Source organism: Pleurodeles waltl, chromosome 6, assembly GCF_031143425.1.
Source record: "Pleurodeles waltl isolate 20211129_DDA chromosome 6, aPleWal1.hap1.20221129, whole genome shotgun sequence".
NCBI lineage: Eukaryota > Metazoa > Chordata > Amphibia > Caudata > Salamandridae > Pleurodeles > Pleurodeles waltl.
The window spans coordinates 1,502,321,596-1,502,336,714 of NC_090445.1; positions in this window are offsets into that span (position 1 = coordinate 1,502,321,596).

The following is a 15,119-nucleotide window of genomic DNA, read 5'->3' on the forward strand; positions in this document are numbered from 1 at the left end:
ACCTTGCAAATGTGTCGGAACCTTTCCACACATTTAGTGAACGTCTGTTTTTGCACTGAAGTCATTGTGGCAGCTAAAACATGAGGAAAACATGTCATCAGTAACTGCATTGGATAGTGGAAGAAAAAACATGCATACTGAACATCATTTAATGATGACATGTTGTCAAGCAATAAGCCAGCAACAAGGGCAAGACCCAAGTCCATACAAATCTGCCTAGCAAGTATCTAGAGTATTTGGTACGTCACAGGGATAAAGGCTGTCCAAAGTTGCACACTAGGGCCAAGATGTGAGAGGGTCTAGGGCCTCTTTCCACCACTTTAACGTCATAAGCAATATGATTCAAATAAGGCACAACAAGGCCAAATGGTCATCAGAATCTCAACAAAGTGGTTCAATAGCTGTATTGTGCCACTTTGTCACCCCTTACCCCACATTGGGGCGGTGCCAGTCATGATGTATGCAAGGTTTGCGTTACCCCAGTATGGTGACTGCCAAAATGGTGCACTGAATATATGTTATTCAGCTGCCTCATTTTTTATTCCTAGTTTTAATGCCAGCTCAGAGATGGAACTAAAAGGGGGCACACCATTGGTCACAACGGTACCTTATGTACAGTCCAGGGTTAGCATTAGATTCTCTTGCACTAACCATGAGTGGTACATCATGTCCATCAAGATGTTAACAACATTTGGCACATACGCAGTGCCATGGTGCACCGTATATCATTTAAGGCACACATATGGTGGAAAATGGGGGGAGCTAAGGACCGCAAGAGAAGTGGTGCAGTATTGGGTGCAGTGCCTGTTTACCTGTATCTGCCCCTATCTGTGCATAAACTTGGTACACCTCCTAACTACCAGGTACACAATCACCACGTACATTTCCTGCACATGTGATGTGATCATGCTTGCTCACAACTATCATGACGGCTAAAACCTGTTGTTTCATCTGCACACATCTCATTCACTACTATCCATGGACTTGTCCCACATCCATCTGGAGAAGAGGGCAAATCTCAATGTGTACTCAACTGACTGTTGTCTTTCTCAACAGAGCTCCTTGTACGTCCGGTGCCTCACTTCATTATTGGAGAGTAGTGGAGCACCCGAGGTGCAAGTTTATTCATGCAAAAGTCTTTTGGAGAGCTATACCCAGGTACATATATTGTACCATGTACTGACTACATTTGTGCAACGTGTGGCACACAGTGCTGGAATGGTTGCTGTGAAAACATATGTTTGCTACATCCATGCATTGCATAGAGCGGGCACCTTTGACACATATTGTGACTGACATCAGTGTGTTTGTGGCCATTCAAAATTTTTCCTGAGACCCACTTATCCATGACAGCACATATTGGCACCTGTGCAACATTCTATAAATTCCACATCCTCAGCATACCATCAGACAAGATGTGATACCCAAGGATAGATGATGGTGTTGAAATTGACACATATGCCATTTGTAAATGGCTTAATACACATCAATCCTTCTCAGGTACAACACTGTATGTACATAAGTAACATACAAGGTGTCATGTACTGGTTGCATCGGGGTCTTCAAAAGTGGAAACCTCTCCTATGGTGTAGTTTGGAGGTCTGCCTGCAAGATATGACAAGAAAACATGACTTTACGATTTGTGATCAAAGTGCACTTCTTTAGCTGAGTGACCTAGTCAACTTAGTGTTCAGAATGACTTACTGCCATCTACAACATGTCAGTCACACAGACATAGGTAGCGCCCAATAACATATCTAGCAATGTGACTCACCAGTACGTCCATGTCTCTGATTCACACATCACATTCACTGGGGGACAGGATACTGTTAATTGTATAAAGTATAGGGGCAGATAACATGGAAGTGTTGTTGCACCCAGTGCAGCGCCACTTTCCTTGCGCCCCTTAGCACCCCCCTACTGCCACCATGTGTGAACCATATCTTAGATACAGCGTACACATTGTGTCGATAGGGGGTGCTAAAAGGTGCAAGGAAAGTGGTGCTGCACTGGATGCAGCAACCCTTTCCTTACATCTGCCCCTTGATGTCCTCACCTTTCTCATGAAATGCTATTATTTTCCTTATTCCCCAATGTCATCCACATGCAAAGGAGGATTTAGCAATGTTATATGTTTACTTACTAACAAGTCCGCCATCCAGAACCACCATGTGATCCAGGAGATCACCTTCCCTGGCAGTGAGGTCTGCCCTTCGGTGCTAAATCTGGGGGTGTGTGCTGTCCACCTTGAAGATCCTGGGAAGCTGGATCAGGACTTTACACCAGCGCAGCTTCCTGGCCTTGGTAGGGTAGCCCATGATCATACAGCCACCCACATGTTGGGGAGGCAGTAGCACACTAACCAACTGAACCTCCCCAGTTCATCTGGACTCATGCACTGGGCCCTTCCCTTGCCAGACATCCTGCTTTCTCCCTCCACTGCAACCAATGACCCCCAAAAAGTTATAAAATAAACCCACCTACCCCATAACCCCAAATATCCCAACAAACTACACTGCCCCAAGACGAACACCCAACAATACTAATAGAATGACATGGCAATTACACTACACAAAACTCACAAATACAACAAAAATGACAGACCAACAACATGACACAGCACAAAACTCTCACCTACCACCACTCCTCAACCAGCACCAGCTCTACACAACCTCTCTCAACGACAGACAGAATAGACTGTAAAGTAAAAGTGAAAGTACATTCACTATACCATGCGTGCAGCAAGGAAGTCCTGTAACATCACTTCTGGGCATATGCATCACGGTTCCTGATATGCGTTGTTTTTTTTCGTGGAATTTGCAATATTTGTAGGACAATGGTATGCGTCAAATGTTTGATGCATACCTGGCATTCATGTTTTTTTGAGGGAAGGTATCTTGTGTTAACAACATACATTTTCTAAGTTCAATTACTCAAACAGATATGTTATTGGCAGATTGATGAAATTGAGTACAATCTGTACGGCAGGGGTGCTTTCATGCAGTGATGGCAGCCTAGTCATCAATTTGCAATTTTAATGACCATACAGGGCCACTGTTGCATCTATGAACACCAGTTGATTGTGGTCACCTCAGCTCAGTTCACTGTGCACAATCAGCAGGCCCCTGACTATGTCAAGGGTCAATGTAGCCTACTCAGGATTTTGAGGGGGCGTTGGTGGTGATCTCACATCCTCAAGATGGATCATCAGCATTGCGATGCACAGTCCCCTGCAGACATACACCTGCACATTTGTGATCCCACGGCCATGTATGTGTAGTTGCCTTTGAGGGGCTTGATGTCAGGCTTGCCCTATCATATATTGGAGAATGGCAGCTTGTTTGTGTAGGATATGTCTCATCTGTTCCCATTGTTTCACATGATTTGGCAAGAATCAGTGTGGTTATTCCTTGGCTGCTTGGTTAGGTCATTACTTTTTTTTTAACTGTGTCTTGTCTGTAGACCCAGGGTACAGATACTGTCCTCCCTGTGCTTCCCTTCCTTGGGGATGGACACCTGGCACTGGTGTAACTGGAGTACTCAGCCCTTCTGGCTCTTCTCATACATCTGCTTCAGATGTGAGGCAAGCTATGTGGCTGTCAACTTGTATGGTTCCCTTGTTAACTCGTTGGGCCCTGAATCTTTGACAGGCTTCTCATATTACAATTTCCTCCAGGGAAAGTGCGTCTTCTCATCCCTGAGGCCTCTTACAATTTCCTCCAGGGTAAGTGCATCTTCTTAGGCCTCCCTATCTTCTGTAGTGAGGCTTAGGTGGGGCATGTTACCCAGGACCTCGCCTGTTTTGTTTTTTTGTGGCAAAATACCTTGCGTAATCGATTTTCCCACTATAGTGGCTTGACATTTGAGATATGGTTTGTCTACTACTAGCAAGTTCCCCTGACTCCTTCTGGATCCCAGGTACCCATCTATCTGCTGCCTCATATAGCTTCAGCCAGGCCAATATTTTTTCCTGTTGTGCCCCCCATTGCATTGAGGTTGTGCTGTGTTGCCCTATGGTGCATATTTGCAGCTTCCTGGGCCACGTCTCAGTACTGATTTTGCTCCAGGGATAGGATGTGGATTGTCTCTGATCCCTCCTCATCAGTTATGCCGGCCTCAAGGGGCAAAAACTCAAGTTCAAGAGCCTTCAATTTGTCACGTAATAGTTGGTTCCCTTTAGCCATCACGGTGAGACTCCCCCCCTTGACTACTGTATTTTGCGTCTAACATCCATTCTAAACTTTTTGGCTCTTTAAGGTACCAAGGCCGCAGTAGGATGTGGGTAGTGTTTGTCCTTTCGGCCACACCCTACTCTAGCCACAGGGAAGAATAGTCAGAAATCCCCCTGGTTAAATTAGTGGTCTCACTGACTTTTAACAGCTGGTGAGTCGGCATGAGAAAGTGATCATTTCAGGAAAGACTATCATGCACCCCCAAGTAAAAGGATGAAGTGCTGGCTTGCTGGGTTAAGGGTACACCATACATATTCCAGTCCCTGGGCATTGAGGAAGTCTGCTAATGGTCGTCTAACTGAGTCCAGGGGCCTAGGGGGATGTAGGGGTATGCTGTCACTCAGAGTTGCGTTGAGGTCACCTCACATAATCACTTCCCCATCCTCAAGGCTGTGTAGCAGAGTGGTTAGGGCTGTTAGGACGGAGTCGTGGAGTCATGTTGTGATATTTACTGAAGGCATGTTTAAGAAGCCTCCCTCCCAGGTCCCAGAGAGCACCACATAGGGACCTAAAGGATCGGGCCATATTTGTGAAATGACCAGGGGCAGCGTTCACCTCACAAACATTACTACTGCTCTAGATCTAGAGGAGGTGGTATGGCCCACATTAACAGCCTAAGTAATTCCCGAATGGTGAAGGGCATTACACCTATGGCCTAGGAGGTGAGTCTCTTGTAGGAGAACCATCTCATGGGAATCTGGTATGATGAACTGGGGCACCACTCCCCGTTTGACTTTGGTGGGTAGGCCATTAACATTCAAGGATACTATTCTTAGGGTTAACATACTAACTTTGGACATCCCCCTGTATGGTTAAAGGACCACACTCCAGGGTGCCGGTCCTAAGATGTTTGGGGTTCAGACTGTGCGAGTGATTATCCTGTGTGCATCATTTATGTTGACTAGCTGTATGTATCTTGCTTGAACATCAACTCCAACAACTATCCAATTAACCCTCTGAAATCATCACTGCAGATTTCTACCTGCCCACCTCCCCAACTGTGCATAGCGCCTGTTGGCCCAAACAAACATATTGCTAACTAGTATGCATCACTACCACCTTCTGGCCCCCCACCCAGCCCATTACTGGAATATATTTACCAAGTTGGTGTCTCATATCCTCTGTCTCAACCTTGCTGCGAATTTCCAATTTAGGACCATCACAGCCTGCTCCCAGCCCACCCATAGGATGCTTTGGGTGCATATCCAGTGCCACATGTATGATCCCACAAACCCCTCTAATCTCCCCATGGGTCCCAAGATCTGTTTGGGTGATCTAGACGATGCCCCAGACTAGGTGTTATATGGTTTCACCCACTACTCCACGTCAAGTGTTTCATTATACTCCTTTGGCATGCCGCCACCCTTGCGTCTCATAGGGCGGTTGCAATGTCTTGACCCTCCTGCCAGCTGACAGTCAATCCAGCTAATCAGGACCAGCTTCTGGGCTTTGCAAAAAAGTGAGTTTTGCATGCTGCCACTAATGAAAGGTGTGCCGAGAAAGTCATTGTACACTTGTGATCCCATTCCCTCAGAGCCTTCTTAACCTAGAGGATACTGCGACGCAGCTTCTCGACCCAAAGACAGAAATTGTGGACGAACATAACCCAAGCTTTACCTATATGCAATGGAGGGGCACAGCAAACTGTTGGGTTCTAACATCCTAATATCGGACCTTTATGAGTCTTGCTATGATGGGCCAAGTGTGTGCTCCAGGATTTCATGGTGCATCTGGGATGTGGTGGGCTCCCTCCACCTAAAAGAGTTTTGGAATCCACATGTTTGCATCTGTGTCAGGATGAGATCGTCCACAAACAGGTTAATGGCTAGACCCTTGGTATTTTGAGGTACCACTAGTATCCATAGATCATTTCAGCAGGACCAGCCCTCCAAGTCTTCCAGCATCTCTCACAACTGTCCTACTGCGGCTTCACATCATTTTTCATACATGGCCACATGCTCACATTTGCTTTCCACAATCTATGTAACATTTCCAATGAGTGTATTTTGGTACTGTGATTACCCATGTCAGCCATGAGTAGAGGGAATGACACAATCAAGCTTTCTATGTCATTCTTCACACATACAATTTGGCAAAGGTCTATGACTTGTTAGTGCTTTGCTTGACTTACATGCATATTCCGAGTTGATTGGGTGTAATACACCTGGGCATTTGTGTATATTGGTCCCTGCATGTCACTTTCTTGCTAATACATGTGAGTGGCACCGAGAAGTCTGTTCTCAGTACTTCCATGTGATGTTGTCATTCAGACTTAGCTAGGTTACCTAGCAGACACAAACCTGCCGTTGTAGGTACTTGCTAGACTCTTCCTACCTAGCACATACGTGTGTACTGCAGTCTTCATGTATATTTCCTGTATTGCTACAGGCATATGTCAAGCCAACACATTTGTGTGATATGTGTGTGACAATGTAAATTGCATTAGCTAGAGACAATGCCTACATTCCACCAACACATTCATGTGGTAGTGAATTATTTAGGAGATGTTTATTGTTCCTGACTATGGGGAAGATTAAAGTAAAGTGGTGCTGAAGCCAGTGCAGTGCCACTTTTCTTTCCACCCTTAGCATCCCCCCCATCTCAATCCACGTGTGTGCTGTAGATTACAGACTGCACACCATGGGACAGGGTAGGGGGCAATAGAATATGAGGTTTTTGATGCAAGTGATGTACTGTTCAGGCTCTGAGCTAAGATTTAAGCCCTTACCAGGAACTGTTCTCAGGGTCCCATTGGTACCAATGGTGTGCCCCTTTAAACAGCTGCTCTGAGCTGATATCAAAAGTAGCAGCAATATATGGTACAGTTGTTTTTGTTAGATTCCACTGCACCATTTTGGCTCCCCCCCACCCTCACTTGCATACTTAATGCCTGTCACAGGCATTTTGTGGCACAAGGTGTTACAAAGTGGCACAATGCCTGACTTGCGCCACTATGAGTTTCTGCTGCTTAGATTTTTCCATCGTTGGGCCACATTAGCATAAGATGTTTGACACTAATGTTGCCGAAGGATGCACTAGGCCCTCCTAAATCAGGGCCTATGTCCCAAAGGTGTTTACAATTGTAGTGCTGTAGTCATACTCTCTGAGATATGTGCAAGTTACAATTGGTATGTGATGGTGTATGTCATATACATTCTGAGTTTCCGTGATTTTATTTGATTATTAACATGGTGATTTTTAGAGTACAGTTCTATATGAAAATGTTTTGCACTATTAGTTCTCTTCTGCATACTCCAGCAGTAGTATTTTGTTGTTCCCTCTCTTCCAGTAGTACACCATTGGTGTCATCCTCCTCATTGGGGAAATCTACTTGGTCATCCCAAGGGACATGTGCGTGTACATACATGTTGTGCAAAATGGCACACACAAAGATGATTTTGCAGACAAGGGGTGGTGCATATAACTGTACTCCCCTGGTAAGATGTAGGCACCTGCACCTTGATTAGAGAAGGCCAAATGTCCGCTCCACGACATTTCTCGTCCTAATGTGGGTTTCATTGTAGACCCGCTGTGCATCCGTTGAAGGGTTTCCAGTAGGTGTCATGACCCATGGATAGATGTCGTAACCTTGGTCAGCTGCAAAAGAATGTGAGAACATGTATCAATCATGCACATTAGTCAATTATTATGTGCCATGGGCCATATTTCTTTTGAGGGGAGTGGTGTATCAGACTAACATCTGGTACTGTGTGTGTTCCTGTTTGGACGTATTGTTGCACTGGTCTGTGGTGGTGCACTTTCAGATCATGGGTTGTGGCTTAGGTACATAATGATTCTAGTTGGAATTTTTGTCTGACAGCTCACCCATGCCAAAGGTGTGCGGTGTTCTCTATATTTGAGCCAGGGGACCAAAGATACAAGGCCCTGGAACCTCCTTGCACCACATTAGCCTAATTTCTGTAGACACTATTGTGGGCCAACTAGGCAAATAATCACAGTGCCACTACCCATGCTGTGCAACACTTAGGGGCGTATTTAAGAAAAGTGGCACTACAGACAGCCCTTTGGCACCCCCCCACCACCACCACCATGTGTGCACCGTATTTAAAATATAGTGCTCAATGGCACAGGGTAGGGGGCAATAGCATCATTTTTTTACTCTACTAATGTACTCTGCAGGAGTAGCGCCTAAATTGTGGTGCTACTCCTGCAGAGTGCACAGGGGCCCATTGTAATCAATGGCATGCACCCTTTTAACGCCTGCTCTAATGGGGCAGGCATAATGTAGCTCAAAGGGTTACAAAGTGGAGCAATGCATGCATTGCGCCACTTTGTAAATATGGCGTTTTTGGGCTTTTGAATGCCACATTAGTGTGAAAAATGACAATAATGTGACATTAGAATGGTGCTAAGGGCTCTTAAATATGTCCCTTAGTATACCTTAGCAAGACATTATGCCTGTGCAAAGCATCATGTATGCACAGGGTGTGTTCCCCCATTGGGCTAAAGCTAAAATGGTGGAGAGGTATAGAAGAGGTTCCAATGAATACATTTTATCTGGTACTTTTGACGCCTGCACAGAGCAAGAATTAAAATGGGGCACACCATTGCTTTACACGTGGACCTATGTACTGTGCAGGATTTGCACCATACATGTGGCATTTAATCTACATAGTCCCTCAATGGCATCCATCATGTTGACACTTTTGCACCTACTATGTGCCATGGTGCAACATATATTGACTACAGCACATGCATGTTGGATATAGGGGGGCGCTAAGGTGCCCAAGTCAGGTAGCACTGCTTTAGATGCTCCCCAACTTTTCTGACATGTGGCCCTTAGTGCCTTCACTTTAGACCTGCAGAAGAGTGATGTAGTAGACATGTCTTCCTATTTTGTATGTTTTGTGGCATGTAACAAGTGTAGGGCCCTGTGTGATGCATGTGAATCCCAACTTTTTGTCCTACGAATACCTCCTTTGCACAAAGTGTTGTTGTTGGCAATTGCTGGCTGGCATATGTATGTGCATGAGGTTCATATGCCCAGTGTGAGACAGTTATATGGGATGTATTGTGATGTATGCATGATTTATCAGACAGCAGTGGGACAGGACAGGCATGCCGTGCCCTACATCAGGGCTCCAGCCCTGCTAAGTTCCATGAATCTTCATTCATGTGCATTTCTGGCCTCTCCCTGTACATGGCAGCGGTACATCTGACACAGTCCATTGTTGGTACCTTTGTATTATGGTACGGAGATGCAGGATTTACTAGTCTGTAGGTGTGCTGTGAGGTGTCCATTCCTGCACATGAGCTTTCATTGATGGTGATGTTGTATTTCAATATGTGCTGCAGTATGCACCACACGAGGGAAAGCTGTACAGTATGAGTATACATATAATATTTAGGTGATATGTAAATGGTGATGGGACCACTCGGATGGCAGTAGATATCAGTGCTGCCTGAGACGTCTACAGCACAGTTAATGTAGGGTAATGCCAATATGTGTGTTGTTTGATGTTTGAAAGCCCAATGCAAATCACATAGCAGAGTGATTTCTTGGTAAGTGTTTTATGTGTGTGGGGGTCTGTGTTATGTTGTGAACCTGTGGCACATGCATTTGTTTGAGGCCAGCTTTTGTATTCATGAGGGACATTGATCCACCTGTCTGTCCAGTGATGTGTCAGTCAGGTGGTGCCAGGGACTTGTAGATATGTGTGTAGGTGAGGGTGATGTGCATTGCATGCAGTGTAGTGTGGCATGTGGGTAATGTATTGTGGTCTATACATCTATGTTTTCCTGTCCATGTATGTTTGATGTTCTGTTTGTATTGTTTGTTCTACAAGTTTGTTGTGTTCTGTTTGTTATGATTTGTATGGTATCATACCTACAAGTACGGTATTGCCATATTGTCCATCAAGGAATAGTTGGTTTATAGTGGAGTGCCTGAAAATGTAGGCATCATGGACGCTTCCAGGATATTTGGAAAGGATGTTTATGATAATTCCACGATGGTCCACAATGGCCTGCACATTGATGAAGTGGATATGTTTGCAGTTCCTGTAGAGGTGTTCGGTTGCTGCAGGAGGGACAAGTTGGACATGGGTGCAGTCCATAGTACCCAGCACATGCGGGAAGCCAGCAATCTGTTAGCAACCTTGCTTGGTCTCCTGCTGCAGTTCCAGGGTATTGGGGAAGCAGATGTGGTGGGGTGTGAGTCTGATGATGGTGTCCAGAACCTTTGCAAGGAAGACAGAGAGGGATGGTTGTGAGATCCCATCCACTTGCGCAGCAGTTGTCTGGAATACACTTGTTGCCAGCAAGTGAAGGACAGCCAGAAGTTTGGTCATGGGTAGAATTGCTGTGTGACTCCACACTCTTGCTATGATATCTAGTGCTATGTTGTGGAGCAGGCATACAATGTCGCACCCACCTCAGATGGTAGAGTCTGATCTCCTCCTCTTCCCTGAGGGTCAGGATGCTTGCACACTGACAAAAGATCCTCTCCTGTCTTCTATGCTGTGTTTGTGGCTGCTGTGGTGGTGCTTGCGGTTGCTGCAGTGGTGCTGCTCGCACTTATCATTGTCGCTGTCATCTTCTACAGATGTCAAGCTGTAGGATTAACACTTCTATGGTGTCCTGTTGCTTTCTAATGCTCCTTCTGTGTGTTTACCTTATGTAGTAATGTGTGGGTCTCATTTTAACGCCTGGTCTCACCAGGCGTTAAAATTTTTACGCTAATCAGATTTTGCATCATTTTTTGGAGCAGATCCTCTGCGTGCATCGCTTTTCCATCGGGTTGTAAATTTGGCACTAGCGGGTTAGTGTCATTTTTTAGGAGGGAACACTTACCTTGCATATCATTGTTGTTAAATGACGCAAGGTGAGGTGGCGATCCCAAACAATGAAGTCAATTCAAAAACTTTGACAGTAGACGGCTCTGGCATCAAAATCTAAATATGCTGTTAAGTTAGTGCCACTTTTGTGTCAAAAAATGACACAAACGCAGAGCTAACTTTTCTTACATTTGGGGCAGTATTTTTTGCCCTTCAAGATGACATTGCACTGTCGGCTGCATTTGATATGGTGAAGTAAGAACATGTCCTCATGAGATTGCTGACAGAAACAATCGTTTCTGAATCAGCCATAAGATGGATTGGTTTTATTTCTACTATCGAGGAAAGTGCATAAAAAGTTTCAGTCGTTTGTCTGGTGAGAAGACTGTGGGGGTTTAGAGGAGTCTCTACAGTTAGCCCTGCTAGACATGGGCTGCAAAAAACAAACAATGGTTCTGACGTAGGGGACGGAAACTTTCTGTGCATCAGTGCTGTTAATTTTTCGTTTTACTGAAACTCCTACTTACCACCTTTGTTTGAGTAAAACAAAAAACGTTTGCATTGTGGGCTCGAAAAAACATAATGACCACTCTGCAAACTGGATTAGCCACGCCTATGGGTACACTGAGGGTACATAAATCCCACCTATCTAGATAAAGAGAGTGGTCCTTCGTCAGGGAGAGGAGCCCAGGCCTTCTTCTGACCTGGATGGCTGGATGAGCACCTGCCATGGAGTAAATGAGCCCCGTTTTCTTTAATGAGGATTGCACTAAGCATGCTAATCCATCATACACTAATGGAAGTTTCCTTTTTTCCTTACATACCTTTTGAAATTCCACTTTATGTGCTTGCTTTACATACCCATGGGCCGCCAAGAAGAAGGTTGAATTCTTCTGATGCAATCTGCCACATCCTGTCTTTTTTCTGCACCTCTGCGGTGAACCATCTGAGTTTATTTCTGGACCTTCCTTCCCGCAACTGCAGATTATCCCATCAACACATATATTCTTTTTTCTTTCAATTGTTAAGTGTTTTTATTACACAGTGCATTACAAAAGCTCCCAATTAAAAAATAAGTAAATGAATACCTGAAACAAACGTATATTTAGTGAGGAGCTCAATGTTCAAATCAGCCTGTCACTATCCACTCTGCTGTTAGCAAACCTCAAATTAATGCTCGCCAGGGATCAGCCGAGTTCACAGCCTCTTGTGTTGCTATTGCTTTGCTGAAATAGTGACAAGAGGAACAAATTTGACCATGACCTTATAGCAATTGTTCACTCTAAGTTTGCAATCAATTGAATCTCTCTTTGAAGTCCCATTTACTGTATAAATAGTACTAACATTTCATTCATATTTGGGTAATTGGGAAACAACAACATTAATGTGCATAAATTGTGTCTATGGAGAGAGTGTGCACCACAGCTGTAATCGTTGAGCCTTGTAAGCGTTGAGAAGTTTCTGCAGCGCCCAACTCAAAAAACATGCAGGCGCCCATCCACGTCTTCACTGAAGCACATTTATGCGAAAACACTGTACCTCCCTTATCTGGTGCCACATAGCAGATTAATTAAAAGGCAGGCTTGCTTGCTATAAAGTCTATACATTTCGGAAAAAAAGTAATGTCCCACATCATGTGTGGGGCTCGAGGCATAATCCCCCGCTGCTCTTCACTTCTGACTGCCGTGCAATATGAGAAAAACTTGCACTGCTGTTGCACTTGCAGTGCCTGTTCTGTGTGTGTAAGGAAAGTTTGCATTTCTTCTGTATGTTTCTTGGTCTATGTATTTCAAATCATGCCTTTATACAAAACAGGAAACAATTGGCTTTGCCAGTGGTTGATTCTAATCCACCATGCTGCTGTACCATGAGCTGGTTGTTTTCCCCAAATCTTCCTCCCTTTTCCCTCTCAACTAGTTTAACTTCTACATATACACACCAAGAAGCTGCTCTTGTTACTCTATTTTGCTAACTCACAAAACCATACTTGCTTTTTTTTTTTAGGTCACCTGAGACTAGGGCCCATATTTATACTTTTTCAGTGCCGCGTTTGCGCCGCTTTTTGACGCAAAAACGGCACAAACTTACAAAATACAATTGTATTTTGCAAGTTTGTGCCGCATTTACGTAAAAAAAATGACACAAATGCTGCGCTAAAAAGTATAAATATGGGCCTAGATTTGTTAGACAGTTTGGTGCAGGGCTCTGTCAACATGAGGAAGGCTTGCACCAAACTCTTTTCTTTCTATAGTTTCAAAAAGAAAATCCCGAAACATAATTTTCTTTTTGAAAATACAAAACTAAAATTCTCCTCTTGCCATGGAAGTCCTTTCCCATGGTGAAAGGAGCAATTAGCAGTTTTCACTGCCCCTTACTGCTCGCCTTTTTCTTGCAGTGACAGACAGCGAAAACTGACCTCTAATTCTGCCAATCTAAACTAGATTCTGCCTACTTAAACTAGAACAGTCTCCACCGTGATTAAACCTAAGGTGCTCCTGCATCTAAATTTGTCGGGTGTTAGCAGTGTAGATACTCCATTGCCATTGCAACAGAGTATGCTATACCACCAAGATACAAACCAGCTGGGGAGTGTCATATCTGGAGAGAAGATCTAGGCTCTAAATAAAACCTGCTCAGTGCTTTGCCAATGGCCAAGCAGTTTTTGGACTCCAGTGGCTTCAGCAAGCCATAGCACCAAAGGGGGACCCCTCCTATAGCACACTTGAGTTGATGAGACAAGCACCTTTGAATGACTCAGAGTTAATTTTCACTTATTTTTTGTTCCTTGCTTTTTTTAAATTCACTAATCATGCTTTCGACATTACTATTTTAGTGATTTCCAAAATCATCGTAGTAGTTCTTCTTTTGAAATGGAGAAAAGGGAAGTAGGAAAAGAAAAAAGTATTTGCCATACAAAGGTCTGTGCCCAAGGCAGTAATAATCAAAATGTGTATAAATATAATTCTGACCACTGTAACAGTATCATACGCAATAGAAAAACAGATTCCAATGGTAGAAAACCTCTAAAATAAAGCCAGCACTGCAAATGTTCCTGTTTAGGAGTCAACTGAACTGTTATTCTTAGTATAGCAAACTTGTATGAAAATAGTGACTATATAAAATTTCAGTCTCAACAACGGGCACGCCTAAATTGCAGTAGGAATCTGCTTTTAAAAAAAGAGAATAAAGGATCCCAATGGAGTCTTGCAACTAGGATAAATTATTTTTTCATGCAAGGCATCCAATGCCATGTTTTGCAGCCAGCCAGCATGAGTCGGGGAGTGACACTGTTTCCACCTCTGAAAGATACAATTGTTGCCAGTGCCGCGTCTATACATCTTCTCTCATGTTGAGTCAAGTCTGGAAGGCCCAGTGTGTCATCTACAAAGATTGGTGCAGGTGGGAAAACGGTCCAATACGATATCCCTTGAATTTTTCACGGAGTTGGCCACTTCCCTCCAAAAAGTTTGAAAATATCCACAAAACCATGCTATTTATAGCATGTCTCATTCTGCATTCCCTATCTCTAACAGTTCGACAACTGTGAAGGGTTTGAGTCTTTGTAGGGACCAATGACAATTGTGCAGTAACCTCAAATAACTAGTGTTTAATTCCCCTTGAACATGTGTCTCCAGCAAGGCAGTCCAATCTTCGTCTGAGTATTGCATGTTGAGTTTTGTTTGCTGCTGTTCTCTCTTGTGAAATCCTAACTGCTTGGAGTGTACTTCAATTAAAACATTGTACAAGCGGGAAATCATTCTCTTGAAATCACTTCATCTGTGGGTATACAATAAAATAGTGGATGGGGCAAGGAGTCCAGAAACGCTGGGAACTTTGAGTGAAGGCAGTGCTTCAGCTGCGGATATCTCTGTTCCTGTTTTCTATCAAGCTGAGATTCGAGCTATAGCTCACCAAAAGTCCTTATTTTTCCAGCCGTTAAGAAATTATCCGAACTGTCTATCCTATTTGGTGTCCATTCCGCCAAAGTCTGGTTCAGCTACAACGACCAGGTCCCACTGAAGAGTTACCTTCTCAAGTTTACACAGAGTTTAGTTTGCATTGGTGGAGGCTTCAAGGAGGAGGTTGTTGG